Genomic DNA, 18279 nt, shown 5'->3' on the forward strand with positions numbered 1-18279 from the left:
GGTCACATTGCTTGATGCTGTCCAAGTTGCATGCCATCTTGGTCAATGTCTCCCATCCACTACATAATGTACTGGGTGGGCACAGGAGTACATTCAGCCAGAGACTCATTCCACCGAGATGCAACACAGAGCATCATAGGAAGTCATTCCTGCCTGTGGCCATCAAACTTGGAGGGTCAGACACCCTGAGCCAATAGGCTGGTCCTGGATTTATTTCATAATTTACTGGTATAATTTACATATTGCTATTTAACTACTTATGGTTCTATTACTATTTATTATTTATGGTGCAACTGTAATGAAAACCAATTTCCCCCGGGATCAATAAAGTATGACTATGACTATGACTATGATATGAGAGCGTTTGATGGCTCTGGGCCTGTATTCACTAGCATTCAGAGGAATGAAGAGTGACCTCATTGAAAACTATCGGATGGTGAAAGGCATGATAGAATGGATGTGGAGAGGATGATTCCTTTGGTGGGAGAGTCAGAAATCTGAGGACACAGCCTGAGAAGAGAGAGCCGTCCCTTTAGAGCAGAGATGAAGAGGAATTTCTTTAGCCAGAGGATGGTGAATCTGTGGAATTCTTTGCCACGAGCGGCTGTGGAGGGCAAGTCTTTATGTATATTTAACGCAGAGGTTGTTAGATTCTTGATTGGTCAGGGCATGAAGGGGTACAGGAGACTGGGGCTGAGAGGAAACTTGGATCGGCCATGATGAAATGGTGGAGCAGACACAATGGGCCAAATGGCCTAATTCTGCTTCTATGTCTTATGGGTCAGCATAGGCCTTGTGGGCTGAAGGGTCTGTTTTCCTGCTCTGTCTCTGTATGACTCACAGTTAGGGTTCAGACAAAGGAAGAGATGGGGATAAAATATAGAACAACACTGTACATCACAATATCACATCATGGTGCTGTGCCAAATTTTTAACCTACTCCAACTGCAAGACTAATCAAAAGTTCAAAGTACATTTATTATCAAAGTATGTATACTTTATACAACTTTGGGATTCACCCCTTGCAGGCAGCCACAGAACAAAGAAACCCTCTAGAATCCATTGAAAACAAAAAAAGATCCAGTGTGCAGAGAGAGAGAGAGAAAACAAAACATGCAAACAACATTCAGGACTGGTTCGCAAGGGCATGTATCACTGCAGCCGATCCAGGCCGCAGACTCCGTCCAGCACAAAGTCGAGCAAACTCCATGGAGCAGGGAGCCAAGCCGGCCCATCTCTCACTTCCGATCCCGACACCCCATTGTAGACCTCCATTTTTCTATCATTCATGCGCCAATCCAATAATCTCTTAAATGTCCCCAATGTATCTGTCTTGACCGTCATACCTGGTAGGTATTCCATGAACCCAGCACTCTGTGTAAAAAAAAACTTACCTCTGATATCACCCCCCCCCCCATGATTCCCTCCAATAGCCTTAAAATTATGCCCCCACCATTAGCCATTTCTGCCCCGGGATAAAGTTTCTGGCTCTCCACTCGATGTATACTTGTATCATCTTGTACACCTCTCTCAAGTCACCTCTCATCCTCCTTCACTTCCATGAGAATCACCCTCGCTCACTCAACCTATCCCCATAAGACATGGTCTCTGGTCCAGGCAGCAACCTGGTAAATCTCCTCTGCACCCTCTCTAAAGCTTCCATAGCCTTCCAATAATGACCAAAACTGAACACAATACTCCATGTGTGGTCTAATCAGGGTTTACAGGGCTGCAACATTACCTCTATGTTGTTCATTTTTTGATGAAGGACAGTATAGGTTTCATGAAAACAGCAAAACTTCAGAGCATTTTATTCCACAGGGCTGGTTAAATGTTGTGATGTGGCGAACTCCCACACACAGATAAAGGAATCAAGAATGTTTCAAAACATACAGAGGAGTTAGACAACTGTGCCCAAAGTCTTCCTTACTTTCAATGTGTCTGACAGTGCTCCAAGGACGAAGGGCTGCTTCTGCACAGTCAGCGCTGTTACCATGACAGCGGTGGCCATTTTTGTATACTGGTCCTCTGGTCTCACAAGCAGCAATAACAAAAATAATAACTTTCACTGATAAAGCGAGACACACAAGAGACTGCAGGGGCTGGAACTTGAGTCAGACAGTATTTATGGAGGTAAATAGACAGTTATCATTTTGAGCCAAGATCCTTCATTTCATCTGTCTTGCTGAGTTCCTCCAGCTCCTTTATGTGTGGCCTTAACAAAGAAACTTTAACATCACAGAACTGTTTGTATGTGCTTCCTAGAATGTCTGTAGAACAAGGGTTGATTCTGAGCATTAAAGTGAGATTTTATATTTGGTGAGCAATGTCCTAAGTCTTTGGATTGAGGGAAATTTGGGTGCATTGATTTATAACTGACTTGACTTCAGATGGCAAAGGATGGTTGTAGAAGGACTGTATTCTGTCTGGAGGTCACTAACCAATGGTATTCTGCAGGGATCTGTTCTGGGACCCCTGCTCTTTGTGATTCTTGTAAATGACTTGGTTGAGGAAGTGAGTGGGTGGTTTAGTAGTTTGCAGATGAGATGAGCGTTGGTGGTGTTGTGGATGCTGCGGAACATTGCGAGGGAACACACACTGGGAGGGGAAGTCTAGGGAACACACACTGGCAGGGGAAGTCGAGGGAACACACACTGGCAGGGGAAGTCGAGGGAACACACACTGAGAGGGGAAGTCGAGGGAACACACACTGGCACGGGAAGTCGAGGGAACACACACTGGCAGGGGAAGTCTAGGGAACGCACACTGGCAGGGGAAGTCTAGGGAACGCACACTGGCAGGGGAAGTCGAGGGAACACACACTGGGAGGGGAAGTCGAGGGAACACACACTGGCAGGGGAAGTCTAGGGAACACACACTGGGAGGGGAAGTCGAGGGAACACACACTGGCAGGGGAAGTCGAGGGAACACACACTGGGAGGGGAAGTCGAGGGAATGCACACTGGGAGGGGAAGTCGAGGGAACACACACTGGCAGGGGAAGTCTAGGGAACACACACTGGCAGGGGAAGTCTAGGGACACACACTGGCAGGGGAAGTCTAGGGAACACACACTGGCAGGGGAAGTCGAGGGAACACACACTGGCAGGGGAAGTCGAGGGAACACACACTGGGAGGGGAAGTCGAGGGAACGCACACTGGGAGGGGAAGTCGAGGGAACACACACTGGCAGGGGAAGTCTAGGGAACACACACTGGCAGGGGAAGTCTAGGGAACACACACTGGCAGGGGAAGTCGAGGGAACACATCCCAGTCCTCAGCGAGGGATCGGCAGTGCAAAGGGAGTGCAGTTTAAAGTTCCTGAGTGTCAACATCGCTGAAGATCTGTCCTTGGCTCGAAGTATCGATGTAACTACAATGAAGGCACAACAGAGGCTATATTTCATTAGGGGTTTGAGAAGATTTGGTATGTTACTAAAGACTTGAGCAAATTTCTCCCGATGTACTATGGAGTCCTTTCTAAATGGTTGCATTGCCAGCTGCTATGAAGGGAGCCACTGCACAGGATTGGACAAAGCTGCAGAAAGTTGTAAACTCGACCAGCTCTATCGTGGGGACCAGTCTCCCCAGCACTGAGGACATCTTCAAAGGGCAATGCCTCATAAAGGCGGCATCCATCATGAAGAACTCTCATCACCCAGGACACGCCCTCTTCTCATCGCTACCATCAAGGAGTAGGTACAGGAGTGGGAAGACACACACTCAACATTTCAGGAACAGCTTCTTTCCCTCCCTCATCAGATTTCTAAATGGACAATGAACCCATGTGCACCACCTCACAATGTTTCACCCTTGCTTTTTTGCACTTAGAGAGAGTATAGCATATATAGAGTGAGTGTGTGTGTGTGTGTGTGTGTGTGTGTATATATATCTCTTATTCTGATTATAGTTTTTTTTTACTATGTATTGCAATGTACAACAGGTTTTACAACTTACTGTGAGAGAGTTTGCAGCCGTCAATCCTGGTTTTTGTAGGTTTGCGCCTCTGGTGGACTGTGTCCTCTCCAGGGCGCAAGCCTGGATGGGAAGATTTGAAGAACTGGCTGTTTCCCGTGCAGCGGGTTCCCCCTCTCCACATCACTGATGTAGTCCAAGGGAAGGGCAAGAGCTGATACAGCTTGGCACCGGTGTCGTCGCAGAGGTTGCCAGAGTGAAGCTGTAAACAACATCAAACTGCCTTAGGGACCCCGGCTCTGAATGTCTCCCATTGTTATGTCTCCCGCTCGCTGTGAAAATGGGGGACACCTCCCTCTCCCTTGCCAGGGAGAGAGAGAACCTGTGGTTTGTCAAATTCCAGATGAAATGCCAAGCTTTTAGGGTGGCTTTGGTCTGTGTCTTTGCTATTGCTTAGCACACGATTGAGCGCAGTGATTCTGCCGATGTGCGTTTTTTTTTGCTGGTGGAGGGAGGGGAGATTGTTGCTTTATGCCGCTTACGTGCGGGAGGAGGGAGCTGCGGGGGGGGGCTATGGGGTTCTCACGTTTAACTGTCATTCACTCTTTGGGGCACCTCTCTGTTTTCGTGGCAGGCCAGGCAGCATCTCTAGGAAGAGGTACAGTCGACGTTTCAGGCCGAGACCCTTCACCAGGACTAACCGAAGGGTCCTGGTGAAGGGTCTGGGCCCAAAACGTCGACTGTACCTCTTCCCAGAGATGCTGCCTGTCCTGCTGTGTTCACCAGCAACTTTGACATGCGTTGCTTGAATTTCCAGCACCTGCAGATTTCCTCGTGTTTCTGTTTTCGTGGATGTTTGCGAAGAAAAAGCATTTCGGGATGTGTATTGTATACATTTCTCTGACATTAATTGTACCTTTGAACCTTTGAAATCAGAGTTTTCCTTCTCCATGCACACTGTAGGCCCATGATATTAAATCTGATTCCGATTCTGATGTTCGCATTGTGGCTGTGGTGGTGAGCTAGATATATCGGTTATTGACTTTGAAGTCCAAGTGGGCCAACAGTACCATCGGAATCTTCAGGCCAGATTTATGGCCACATTTTTATTTATCGCCAGCATTTCTATCTGATAGCAGAGCCCCTTAGAGCAAGATTTATGTAGAAGCACATTAGAGCTCCATATTTAGCATTTTCATTCACTTGACAGTATTTTACAAGACTATAAAATAAAGTTCTGGCTGTCAATTTAATATCTGATGGCAAAGGTCAGTGTGTGAAGATATTGTTAAACTCGTAACACGCATTGCAACTCCATACAGATGCAGACATCCCACCTCTCCTGGATGTTCCGGGAGTCTCCTGCATTTGAATAACGGCTCCCTGATGCCCGCAAATTATATACAATATCGCGGGAATCAATTTTTTTGAGAGCGAGTGAGAGAAAAGCAAGAGAGAGCACGAGAGCAACCACGAGAGAGAGCGTGCGCGCGCAAGAAAGAGCGAGAGCAAGCAAGCGAGCGAGACAGAGCGAGAGAGAGCGCGAGAGCAAGCAAGCGAGCGAGAAAGCAAGCGAGAGCACGAGCGCGAGAGAGAGCGAGAGAAAGCAAGCGAGAGCGCATGAGTGAGAACGAAAGCAAGAGAGAGCGCTTGAGAGCGCGCGAGCGACCACGAGAGAGAGAGCGCGCGCCATGGCAGAGTGTTCCAAAAAATATATAAAACGTACGTCACCCTAGACTACCCTAAAGTGTACCCCTGCTTAATAGGGGTCAAAATAATGACAGGGTTGCTCGCTGCACTGTTTGCAACAGTGACTTTTCTATTGCCCATGGTGGGTTAAGACTGTAAAAGACATGTTGAGGTGAGTTTAACAGGTGTCATTCGTTCATTAGCATAGCTAACATTATTTAAACTAGCTGGCCAGCTGCTAAGGAGCTACTCTATTGCAGACATCCCACCTCTCCTGGAAGTCTCCCGCAAATTGATGGTGCTACCTCCCTGAAATGAGTTTTTGCAGGGTGGGATGTCTGCAGATGTACTGGTGAAAGTATCCTGACTGGACGCCTCACGGTCTGGTACAGCAATATCAATGTACAGGCGCAGGAATACATGAGGTTGCAGAGTAGTGCACTCCGCCTAGTGCATTATGGGTACATCCCTCCCCACTCACAGTCGTTCCTGTGGGAGGTGTAGCCTCAAGCAGGCAACATCCATCCTCAAAGGTCCCCTCCATCTGGGCCATGCCATCTCCTCATGGGACCCATCGGGAAGGAGGTATAGAAACCAGAAGTTCAAGTTCATTCCCTTCAACTATTTGGTTCTTGAACCGACCAGCACAACCCTAATCACTATCTCAGCACTTCGATCAGTTTGCACTAAAATGAACCTCTTACAATTGTGTAAGGCGGGAGGAGATAGCAGCGCGCCGCGCGTGCACAGCCCTCCGGTGAAAGTGATATTGTATCCGTTAAATAGGGGCCGTGGACAATTCTGATTTGATGGAGACGGCCATGAAAGCACAGAGGAACATCTGGAGAAATTTCAGAAACGCAGGTTGGCTGCTGTTGTTACTGCGCGATCGAGAATCTTCTGGAAGGAAGGCCTCAAAATCCCCGGCTTTGCCTGCTGCTGGCGACCAAGATTGAGGTCGAATTGTTCGGCTAGAGATGGTGCTCGGTACTCTGTCGGAGAGCTGATCAGAGCTCGAAGTTTTCGGATGACTCAGAGTCGGACCGTGGTGGGGCATGGTGGGGAGAGTTTTTCTTCCTTCTCCCGTCTGCGTGAGATGTGAGACATTTGAGAAACTTTGAACTTTTTACTGTGCTCATGGACTTCTTCATCAAGTTATGGTATTGTTGCACTGTTTGTAACTATATGTTATGATAATGTGGTTTTGTTAGTTTTTTCAGTCTTGGTCTGTCCTGTGTTTTGTGATATCACACCGGAGTAAATATTGTATCATTTCTTAATGCATGCATTACTAAATGACAATAAAAGAGGACCGCGTGTCTTCATAATCTAATCTAATCTTCCAAATGTTGTGTATAATTTGCAATATATTTTTATTTCCTATGAATGCTACTTATCTGATGCTCTGTGCCTGCATTGCTATTGCAACTAAGTTTTTCATTGCCCCTGTGCACGTATAGACTTGTACAGATGACAATCAACTCGACTTTGATGCCATCATCATCATTATGAGCCATGTCGTATGACAGAGGTGATCATGGTCTAGGACCATGATTGTTCTTGGCAAAGCCTGCTCCAGTTTCTGGGAACAGCGGGAACAGAGGGGCGGAAGCTGTCCCTGAGCCCGGTGGTACGTGCTTTCAGGCTTTTGTCTCTGCTGCCCAATGGGAGAGGGGAGAAGAGAGGATGCCCAGGGTGAGCGAGGCCTTTGCTGTACAGACAGGAGTCCACGGAGGGGAGGCTGGTTGCTGTGATGTGCTCTGTGTCCACAACTCTGTGGTTTCTTGCAGTCACACGCACAGTGGTTGCCATACCAAGCTGTTAAGCACCCAGACAGAACGCTTCCTTTGCTGATTGGTTTATTGTGTCTCATGTACTGAGGTGCAGTGGAAAGTGTTTGTTCTGCATGTCGTCCCAATAGATCATTCCATTCTTTAGAACGCTGAAGTCACCATCATCACCATTATATCACGTGTCATATGACATGGCGATCCTGGCCTTTCCACGACCGTGACGGCGCTTGGTAAATTTTTCTACAGAAATTGTTTGTCCTTGCCTTCTTCTGGGCAGTGTCTTTACAAGACGGGTGACCCCAGCCATTATCAATACTTCAGAGATTGTCTGCCTGGCGTCAGTGGTCACATAACCAGCACTTGTGATAGACACCGGCTGCTCATATGACCATCCATCACCTGCTCCCACGGCTTCACGTGACCCCGATCAGGGTGGGGGGGGGGCTAACCCACAAAATCTTTACAGAAAGTGGCAGAAATGAACACAGGTTGCTAGCGCTACAATAGTGTTACGCTAACTGCTGCCCCCCAAATATTTGACGTCAGTGATAATAAACCTGATTCTGATTCTGGTTTAAGATAGTGCTGGTGAAGCTCAGGGACTACTTTCCGGCGGTGAATAAAACAAGCAAAACTACTAATTACTTTATTCATCACAGTTTTTCTGGTAAACGGTCACTGCAATCAATAGTCTGTGACTTCCCTTTCAGAGTTGAGCTTTTGAACCCCTAGTCCAACCTGGCACTTTTGCAGTGTGAACTGAAGTCTGGAAGGTGCAAGATGATTGCAGCGCGGTGTGATCTGGACCGGAGAGCGGGGAACGAGCCAATGTTTGGCCATTGCTGGCGTGGACTTGGGAGGTATTTCGGTGTGACAGAACTGAGGCCAGGCAAGCAGAGTCCAGACAGAGACTGGGCCTAAAAACAAGGACAGACCCAAGGTTTGATCGGTTTAAGTGCCAAGCCGAATTGGAAAGGTTGGGTACGAGCCAAATTGAGGCGGTGGGGGTCAAGCCCGAGAGCGTGTCGAAGCAGCAGGAGCCAGGTCCAACAGCAAGGGACGATCAGAGGTACCGGGGCAGATTGAAAAGGTCAGGGTGTTGGGGCTGGTTCACATCACTGCTCTCGAGCTTTACTCATCCCTGCGCTGAACTCAGGCTGTGGCCTGTAATTAGAGGGCTTCTGAATCAGCTGTGGACTCGCCTTCCTGAACTTCAGTTCTCAGTGCTGTTTGCCTACTTTTACTGTTTGCACAATTTGTTTTTTCTCTTTGCAAGTTGGGTGTTTGACGGTCGTTTTCTAAATGGATTCTATTGGCTTTCTTTGTTTTGTGGCTGCCTGTAAGGAGAAGAATCTGAAGGCTGTATATAGTGCACATACTTTGATAATAAATGTACTTTGAACTTTTTGATGTGAATGTGGAGAGAATAAAAATGTGGAAACAGTGGAAATGAACAGATGATGGTTGGCAGGGGCTAGAGGGGCCAAGTGGCCTGTTTCCCCACTGGACTCTCCTGGAATAATCAAGATTCTGACTTATTGTGTCAGAGGCTTTCGGAGACAGACTTTGAAAGAGACTGGCAAATGGTGCCAGCAACCAATGTCACCCATTGGCGACCTCCTGAGACGGTTCACAGTTGACTTCAAAGGATATGTGGGTCAAGCCTCAGAGTAAAGGGTATTAGTGGAGACCAGTGTTTTACTCTATCCGGGCAGCAGGGCCGCGGAGTGGTTAGCGTTGCCAGCGATCATCGGTCAGGGTTCAATCCCACGATTGTCCCTCAAGAGTTTATATATCCCCTCCACGACCGCACGGGTTTCCTCCCACATGCCAAAGACGTACGTACAGGTTAGGGTCAATGAGTTGCGGGCATGCTATGGCATTTGCAGGCTGCTCCCAGCACATCCTCGCACTGTGTTGGCATTGACACAAATGGCACGTTTCACTGTGTGTTTCAGCATTTCAGGGTACATTTGACAAATAAAGCTAATCTCTTTTGTGTCCATTGGTTGGGAAAGTCATGCAGAATGGAGGCTTACCCAGTGATTACCTGCTTTTCTAGATGCTACAACTGACAGACTGAGGCACAGATGTTTCAAAAATAACCGATAATTGGATTTCCCAATCCAGTAAATAGCTGTGAATTTCCATGCATTGAGAAGCATTCCACAAACACAGCTTGTTTGATCATTATACCAGTCTTGTTCCACCTAGATCTGGCTTGTCTATGATGTCCCTGATGCAGCTGGTCTTTGCCAATAGGAAGTGTTGGATCCTGATGTTCTTGTGATCCTAACATTCTTCGGAAGTCAAGAATTGAGGTGTAAAACTTGCTACTTACTGCAGTTTTATTGAATGTTGCACAAAGAAAGAAGACCGAGAGAGCAAAGAAAAGACGACATACCCTTACCTCCCTTCTTCCACTTTCCGCAGGGATTGCTCCCTCTGTGATTCCCTTCTCCATTTGTCCCTCCCCATTAATCACCCTTCCAGCACTTATCCCGGCAAGCAGCCAAAGTGCTACACCTGCCCATTCACCTCCTCCCTCACCTCCTTTCAGGGACCCAAACAGACCTCCCAGGAAGGCAACACTTTACCTGCGAACCTACAGGGTTGTCTATTGTGTCCAGTGCTTCTGATATGCCCTCCTCTATATTGGTGAGACCTGTCATAAATTGGGGGACTGCTTTGTCGAGCACCTCTGCACCATCCACCAAAAGCAGAACGTCCCAGTGGCCAAACATTTTAATTCCCATTCCCATTCCGACATGTCGGTCCTTGGCCTCCTCTTGTGCCACGACCTCAGGATGGAGGAGCAAAACCTTATATTCCATCTTGGTAGCCTCCAACCTGATGGCATGAATATCGATTTCTCCTTCCAGTAAAAAAAATTTCCCTCCCCCTTCCCTCTTCTTCTATTCCCCACTCTGGCCGCTTAAGATTAAGGGAGCTAGGGCTTTACTCTTTGGAGAGAAGGAGGATGAGAGGAGACATGATAGAGGTGTACAAGATAATAAGAGGAATAGATAGAGTGGATAGCCAGCGCCTCTTCCCCAGGGTACCACTGCTCAATACAAGAGGACATGGCTTTAAGGTAAGAGGTGGGAAGTTCAAAGGGGATATTAGAGAAAGGTTTTTTACTCAGAAAGTGGTTGGTGCGTGGAATGCACTGCCTGAGTCAGTGGTGGAGGCAGATACACTAGTGAAGTTTAAGAGACTACTAGACAGGTATATGGAGGAATCTAAGGTGGGGGCTTATATGGGAGGCAGGGTTTGAGGGTCGGCACAACATTGTGGGCTGAAGGGCCTGTACTGTGCTGTACTATTCTATTCCATTCTATGTTCTATTACCTCTTGTCACCTGCCTATCACTTCCCCAAGGTCCCCTCCTCCTTCCCTTCCTTCTGTGGTCCACTCTCCTCTCCTATCAAATTCCTTCCTTTCCAGTCCTTTACCTTTCCCACCCACCTGGCTTCACCTCTCACCTTCCAGCTGTCCTCCTTCCCCTCCCGCCACCTTTTTATTCTGGTATCTTCCCCCTTCTTTCTCAGTCCTGAAAAAGGGTCTCAGCCTGAAACGTCAACTGCTTACTTATTTCCATAGATGCTGCCTGACCTGCTGAATTCTGCTGTGTATTTAATATTTTAATAATATTTGAGTCATCTTGCATATATATTGTTTGATTAAGAGCTCCTGTTCATTTAAATAATTATAAGTTATATGTAAAAATAAGTTAATTGCCTACGTCATCACAGTACCACGTGATACGTGTGCACCTCACTTAAAGTAAACTCGAACTAGGACTGTATTCCCGGACTCCCATCTTCATTTGAATTAGTTTAATCTTTCGAAGTTGCAAAGCATGACAAGCTCCTCCAGCATTTTGTGTGCGTTGCAAAAGGAAAGATCAGTCATGGTCTCTCACACTCAAGACGTCACTGCTTATCACGTGGATAGCGGAGCACGCAGTGGCATGCGTTAACAGTCAGCACACCCAACGATGAGCTGGGGGCAGCCCGCAAGCGTCGCCACACATTCTGGCTCCAGCATAGCAGCCCAACACCAGAGACAAGCGGAACCCTAGTGGTAACAATTAACCCATAGAACAGGCAGATTCGAGGGACCTGACGCCTGCTAAGGAAACTAAAAAGCTGCTGGAAAAAGTACAGAAGCATCTGAACCGTAATTGCTGGAAAATTCACTGAACAATTATGTGTATATGGGGAATTGTTTAAAAATACATGCAAGCTTAGGAAACTGCAATTAAATGCAAGAAAAAAATAGCATTTTGTACATTTTAATATAACAGAAGTAAGCAGCAGGAGGGGTTACTGGCGATTATTAGAATATTCAGATGAATATTCTTGAGCCTTTTCTCTTGGGGTTGGATCATGTTGGAATTGGTAATTCAGATTTGTTTATCCCATGTACTTCGAAACGTACAGTGACATGTGTCATTTGCATTAACAACCAATGCGTCCTGAGGCTGTGCTGGGGGCAGCCTACAAGTGTCACCACACATCCTGCCGTTGTCTGGAAGGAGTTTGTCTGTTGGCAACATGGGTGCTCCAGTTTCATAACACAGTCCAGAGAAGTACCAGCTGGTAGGTTAGTTGGTCAACTGTAAACTGTCCCTGTCATTAGGCTAGGATTAAATTGGGGGACTGTTGGGCAGCAAGACTTGAAGGGCCAGAAGAGCCTATTCCGTACTGTACCTCAATAAATAAACAAACAAACAAACAAACAAACAAACAAATGAAAGACTCTGGTTTCCTCGGCTGCATAAGTCTAGGGAAGACAACGTCTGGCCCCGCCAAATGCGTGAGGTTGAGGTGCAAACCCACCCCAAACCCCCTGTTTGTGTGAAAGCTGTGTCATTTGCTGCCCTGTTACGAATTAATGCCACAAAATAACAGACACTACACTGCATATGATTAAAGGATTTATATTTATGAATCTTAACTGAAGGGTTAGTAAAGAATAACAAAAAGAAAAGGGCCCATTCTAATTAAACAGTCAAATGTGCACAAGTTGGAGCTCATCTTGAACTTCTTTGTCACTTTATGGGCTGAAAAATGGCGGATGGAGTTTAATACAGACAAGTATTCAATGCTAGGAGTATTGCGGGGAAGGTGGATGAGTTGAGGGCGTGGATTGACACGTGGAATTATGATGTTGTAGCAATTAGTGAAACTTGGCTACAGGAGGGGCAGGACTGGCAGCTTAATATTCCAGGGTTCCGATGTTTCAGATGTGATCGAGGCAGAGGAATGAAAGGTGGGGGAGTAGCATTGCTTGTTAGGGAAAATATTACAGCAGTGCTCAGGCAGGACAGATTAGAGGGCTTGTCTACTGAGTCCTTATGGGTGGAGCTGAGAAACAGGAAAGGTATGGCCACATTAGTGGGATTGTATTACAGACCACTCAATAGTCAACGAGACTTGGAAGAGCAAATCTGCAGAGAGATAGCAGGCAACTGCAGGAAACATAAAGTTGTGGTGGTAGGGGATTTTAATTTTCCATACATTGATTGGGACTCCCATACTGTTAGGAGTCTAGATGGTTTAGAGTTTGTAAAATGTGTTCAGGAAAGTTTTCTAAATCAGTATATAGAGGGACCAACTAGAGGGGATGCAATATTGGATCTCCTGTTAGGAAACGAATTAGGGCAAGTGACAGAAGTCTGTGTAGGGGAGCACTTTGGTTCCAGTGATCATAACACCATTAGTTTCAATTTGATCATGGACAAGGATAGATCTGGTCCTAGGGTTGAGGTTCTGAACTGGAAGAAGGCCAAATTTGAAGAAATGAGAAAGGATCTAAAAAGCATGGATTGGGACAGGTTGTTCTCTGGCAAAGATGTGATTGGTAGGTGGGAAGCCTTCAAAGGGGAAATTTTGAGAGTGCAGAGTTTGTATGTTCCTGTCAGGATTAAAGGCAAATTGAATAGGAATAAGGAACCTTGGTTCTCAAGGGATATTGCAACTCTGATAAAGAAGAAGAGGGAGTTGTATGAAATGTATAGGAAACATGGGGTAAATCAGGTACTTGAGGAGTATAAGAAGTGCAAGAAAATACTTAAGAAAGAAATCAGGAGGGCAAAAAGAAGACATGAGGTTGCCTTGGCAGTCAAAGTGAAGGATAATCCAAAGAGCTTTTACAAGTATATTAAGAGCAAAAGGATTGTAAGGGATAAAATTGGTCCTCTTGAAGATCAGAGTGGTCGGCTTTGTGCGGAACCAAAGGAAATGGGGGAGATCTTAAATAGGTTTTTTGCGTCTGTATTTACTAAGGAAGCCGGCATGAAATCTATGGAATTGAGGGAATCAAGTAGTGAGACCATGGAAACTGTACAGATTGAAAAGGAAGAGGTGCTTGCTGTCTTGAGAAAAATTAAAGTGGACAAATCCCCGGGACCTGACAGAGTGTTCCCTCGGACCTTGAAGGAGACTAGTGTTGAAATTGCGGGGGCCCTGGCAGAAATATTTAAAATGTCGCTGTCTACGGGTGAAGTGCCGGAGGATTGGAGAGTGGCTCATGTTGTTCCGTTGTTTAAAAAAGGATCGAAAAGTAATCCGGGAAATTATAGGCTGGTGAGTTTAACGTCAGTAGTAGGTAAGTTATTGGAGGGAGTACTAAGAGACAGAATCTACAAGCATTTGGATAGACAGGGGCTTATTAGGGAGAGTCAACATGGCTTTGTGCATGGTAGGTCATGTTTGACCAATCTGTTGGAGTTTTTCGAGGAGGTTACCAGGAAAGTGGATGAAGGGAAGACAGTGGATATTGCCTACATGGACTTCAGTAAGGCCTTTGACAAGGTTAAATTATTCTCTAACATGGGAAGTTAGTTAGGAAAATTCAGTCGCTAGGTATACATGGAGAAGTGGTAAATTGGATTAGACATTGGCTCGATGGAAGAAGCCAGAGAGTGGTGGTAGAGAATTGCTTCTCTGAGTGGAGGCCTGTGACTAGTGGTGTGCCACAGGGATCAGTGCTGGGTCCATTGTTATTTGTCATCTATATCAATGATCTGGATGATAATGTGGTAAATTGGATCAGCAAGTTTGCTGATGATACAAAGATTGAAGGTATAGTAGACAGTGAGGAAAGTTTTCAGAGCCTGCAGAGGGACTTGGATCAGCTGGAAAAATGGGCTGAAAAATGGCAGATGGAGTTTAATACGGACAAGTGTGAGGTATTGCACGTTGGAAGGACAAACCAACGTAGAACATACAGGGTAAATGGTAAGGCACTGAGGAGTGCAGTGGAACAGAGGGATCTGGGAATACAGATACAAAATTCCCTAAAAGTGTCATCACAGGTAGATAGGGTTGTAAAGAGAGCTTTTGGTACATTGGCCTTTATTAATCGAAGTATTGAGTATAAGAGCTGGAATGTTATGATGAGGTTGTATAAGGCATTGGTGAGGCCGAATCTGGAGTATTGTGTTCAGTTTTGGTCATCAAATTACAGGAAGGATATAAATAAGGTTGAAAGAGTGCAGAGAAGGTTTACAAGGATGTTGCCGGGATTTGACTCAGTTACAGAGAAAGGTTGAATAGGTTAGGACTTTATTCCCTGGAGCGTAGAAGAATGAGGGGAGATTTGATAGAGGTATATAAAATTATGACGGGTATAGATAGAGTGAATGCAAGCAGGCTTTTTCCACTGAGGCAAGGGGAGAAAAAAACCAGAGGACATGGGTTAAGGGTGAGGGGGGAGAAGTTTAAAGGGAACATTAGGGGGGGCTTCTTCACACAGAGAGTGGTGGGAGTATGGAATGAGCTGCCAGATGAGGTGGTAAATGCGGGTTCTTTTTTAACATTTAAGAATAAATTGGACAGATACATGGATGGGAGGTGTATGGAGGGATATGGTCCGTGTGCAGGTCAGTGGGACTAGGCAGAAAATGGTTCGGCACAGCCAAGAAGGGCCAAAAGGCCTGTTTCTGTGCTGTAGTTTCTATGGTTCTATGGTTCTCACGCACTGGGCCCTCGGTCAACGTGAAAGCTCACACCACCTTCCGAACGTCGCTCGCAATCCATCTCGAACAAACGGTTCTCCCACCGATCGTATGCTATGACCGGTTCTCCCCAGCGTCTTCTCTCTTCATCTCCTCTCGAACAAAAGCCCAAGACCAACCTTACTGTCCCTCGCCAAGTAAACCTCCCGCTAGCTGGATGGCATGCATTCCACATCATCCCTTATCCTCAACAGTAACCCAAACAGGCTGAAAGCAGAACAAACAGCTCTTATAGAGCAGCTGAATGAAATACCAGCAGCGTAACAGTAAAGATGTGAACCAGGGCATTACACAAATAGATAGATAGTTAGTTAGATAGATAGATAGAAATTCCGGCACTAACATCACATGCCTACAATGCTCGGCCGAACAACACAAGCAACAGCAACAAAATAAGCCCCATTCCTCTCTCCCAAACAAACTCTCACTCACATACACAGACATTCCTCCAAGCCCAGGACAGGCCACCTGCCGTGGACTTGCAGAAGTGCAGACATCCAGCCTCTGACTTCCCCAGTGGACATACAGATGCACAAGCCCTGGGCCTTGGTTAATTAATTGGTTTATTACTGAGAGCTGCCGCTGCTACTGTGTGATCCAGAATCTCCGGAGGGGAAGGCCCCGAGTCCTCGGCTTTGCCTGTTGCTTGGCAGCCGGGGTGGGGTCGAAGCGCTCGGCAGAGATGGTGCTCAGTGTTCGGTGTCGGAGGGGCTGGTCGGAGGCTCGAAGTTTTTGGACGGACTCAGAGTCGGCTGCGGTTGGGTGCTTCCAGTGGTGCTGCATCGGCAAGTTTGCTGCGCTTGGAGGTTCATGGCAGGGAGAGTTTCTCCCTTCTGCCGCCTGTGTGAGATGATGAGGCTATCGGGACTTGGAGACTTTTTTTTACCGTGCCCATGGTCTGCTCTTTATCAAATTACGGTATTGCTTTGCATTGTTGTAATTATATGTTATAATATGTGGTTTTGTCAGTTTTAGTCTTGGTTTGTCCTGTGTTTTCTTGTGATATCATTCTGGAGGAACATTGTATCATTTTTTAATGCATGCATTTCTAAATGACAATAAATGAGGACTGAATGTCCTCATAATCCAATACTGCGAAAAACCCTTGTGCGTCATCCAGACAGGTCATTCTTTAGGATTACAGGAAAAGTGCCATGTGGGTGGGCAAGGGCCATGACAATGTTAACTGGGAGATTAAATACTCTTCTGATGGTGTAAGGGAGGTCCATTCATACATCTGATAACAGTGGGGTAAAGCTGTCCCTGAGCCTGTTGATGTGTGCTCCTGGACCTTTGTATCCCCTGCCCGATGGGAGAGGGGTAGGGGGCTGTGGGGAAGAGGGAAGGACTGGGTTGGGAGAAGTCCTTGTTTTTGCTGGCTGATTTCCAGATGCAGCAGCAGTCATCAGAGCAGAAACCAGTTTTCGTCATAGACCGGGACATGTTAGCTTTTCCGTGCGGTGTTGGGCAGGGCATCGTCAGTGTTTGAACAGTGTTTTGTATCTCTCTGTTTCCATGTGTATATCCTGTGTGTGTGTGTGTGTGTGTCTCTAAGTTCTGTTTACTTCCTACACACATTAGATACGCGCACAGACACACTAGAAACACATGCAAGCACTCTAAACACACACACACACACACACACACACACACACACACACACTATTCTGGAGGAAGTAAGCTGAGCAAGCTACAGACATCCACACCTACTTTGTTTGAAAGTGCTTTCAGTGGCTGAAACACAAGGAAGGAGTGGTAGGAGCTGGACGCAAAGCCACCTGATTCCTTAGGTGTGAAATGACTGAAATATGCAGTCTATTTATATATGTTGTGCTGAAGGATGTGGTGACCTTGATGATGATGATCACACCACACCCCTTCTCTGCCCCCACCCTTGCTGCTGAACAAAACAGGAGCACACGCCCCTGTTTTAACGGTGATTTCATTATTCCCTGTCTTGTTTGCGGTACATCCTCAACTGTGTAACAAAGTGGTGCTTGAAATAATGCAGCCCCACCTGAATCTGAATGGAAATTGAACCAGTGCCTTGTGACCACCATGTCTTGGTCTGCATTCCTTAAGTGGAGAAATCTCACGTGGAATTGGGCTGTATCCAGACAGATCTGCTGCAAATCTAGTACTGTGGTTTAAGCCTGTGGTCCTGAAAAGGCCACTGAAAGCATCTCATAAATAGGATTGAGGAGGGAGGGGGGGTGAGCATCTGTAATTGATGGGAATTCTTACCTTCAGCCACTTGACTGGCGTCTTTAGTGAGGCTTTGGCTGGTTATCCAAATTACTCCCAGGAAAAAGAAATTCATCTGAGGATGGAGTCCATGGGGAAGCTGGGATCAACCCCATAACCCTGTATTCTGCTGCAGCCATGAACGCATCACCAGAGCACCTCTACTTCCTCAGGAGGCTAAAGAAATTAGGCATGTCCCTTTTGACCCTCACCAGCTTTTATTGCTGCATCATAGAAATGGGATGGCAACTGCCCTGCACGTCTGCAAGGAACTGCAGAGAGTTGCGGACTTGCAAACACAGCTCAGAGCGTCACAGAAACCAGCCTCCCCTCCATGGACTCTGCCTACACACCCTGCTGCAGCCAACATAATCAAAGACCCCGGCCCTCCTGGACGTTCCCTCTTCTCCCCTCTCTCAAGTTAGGGTCAGGGTTTAATTCCATAATCACAAGAGATTGTGAAGTTGAAGGGAGTCTTGAGCAACACACACAAAATGCTGGAGGTTTGATCGACTTAAGAGCCGAGCGGAATTGGAACGGTCGGGAACTGGCTTAGTCGAGGCAATGGAGCCTCGACCCGAGGGAGAGGAACAACCTGAGGTTTGGGCGATTT

Source organism: Mobula hypostoma, chromosome 15 (genome assembly GCF_963921235.1).
Source record: "Mobula hypostoma chromosome 15, sMobHyp1.1, whole genome shotgun sequence".
Classification (NCBI taxonomy): Eukaryota; Metazoa; Chordata; class Chondrichthyes; order Myliobatiformes; family Myliobatidae; genus Mobula; species Mobula hypostoma.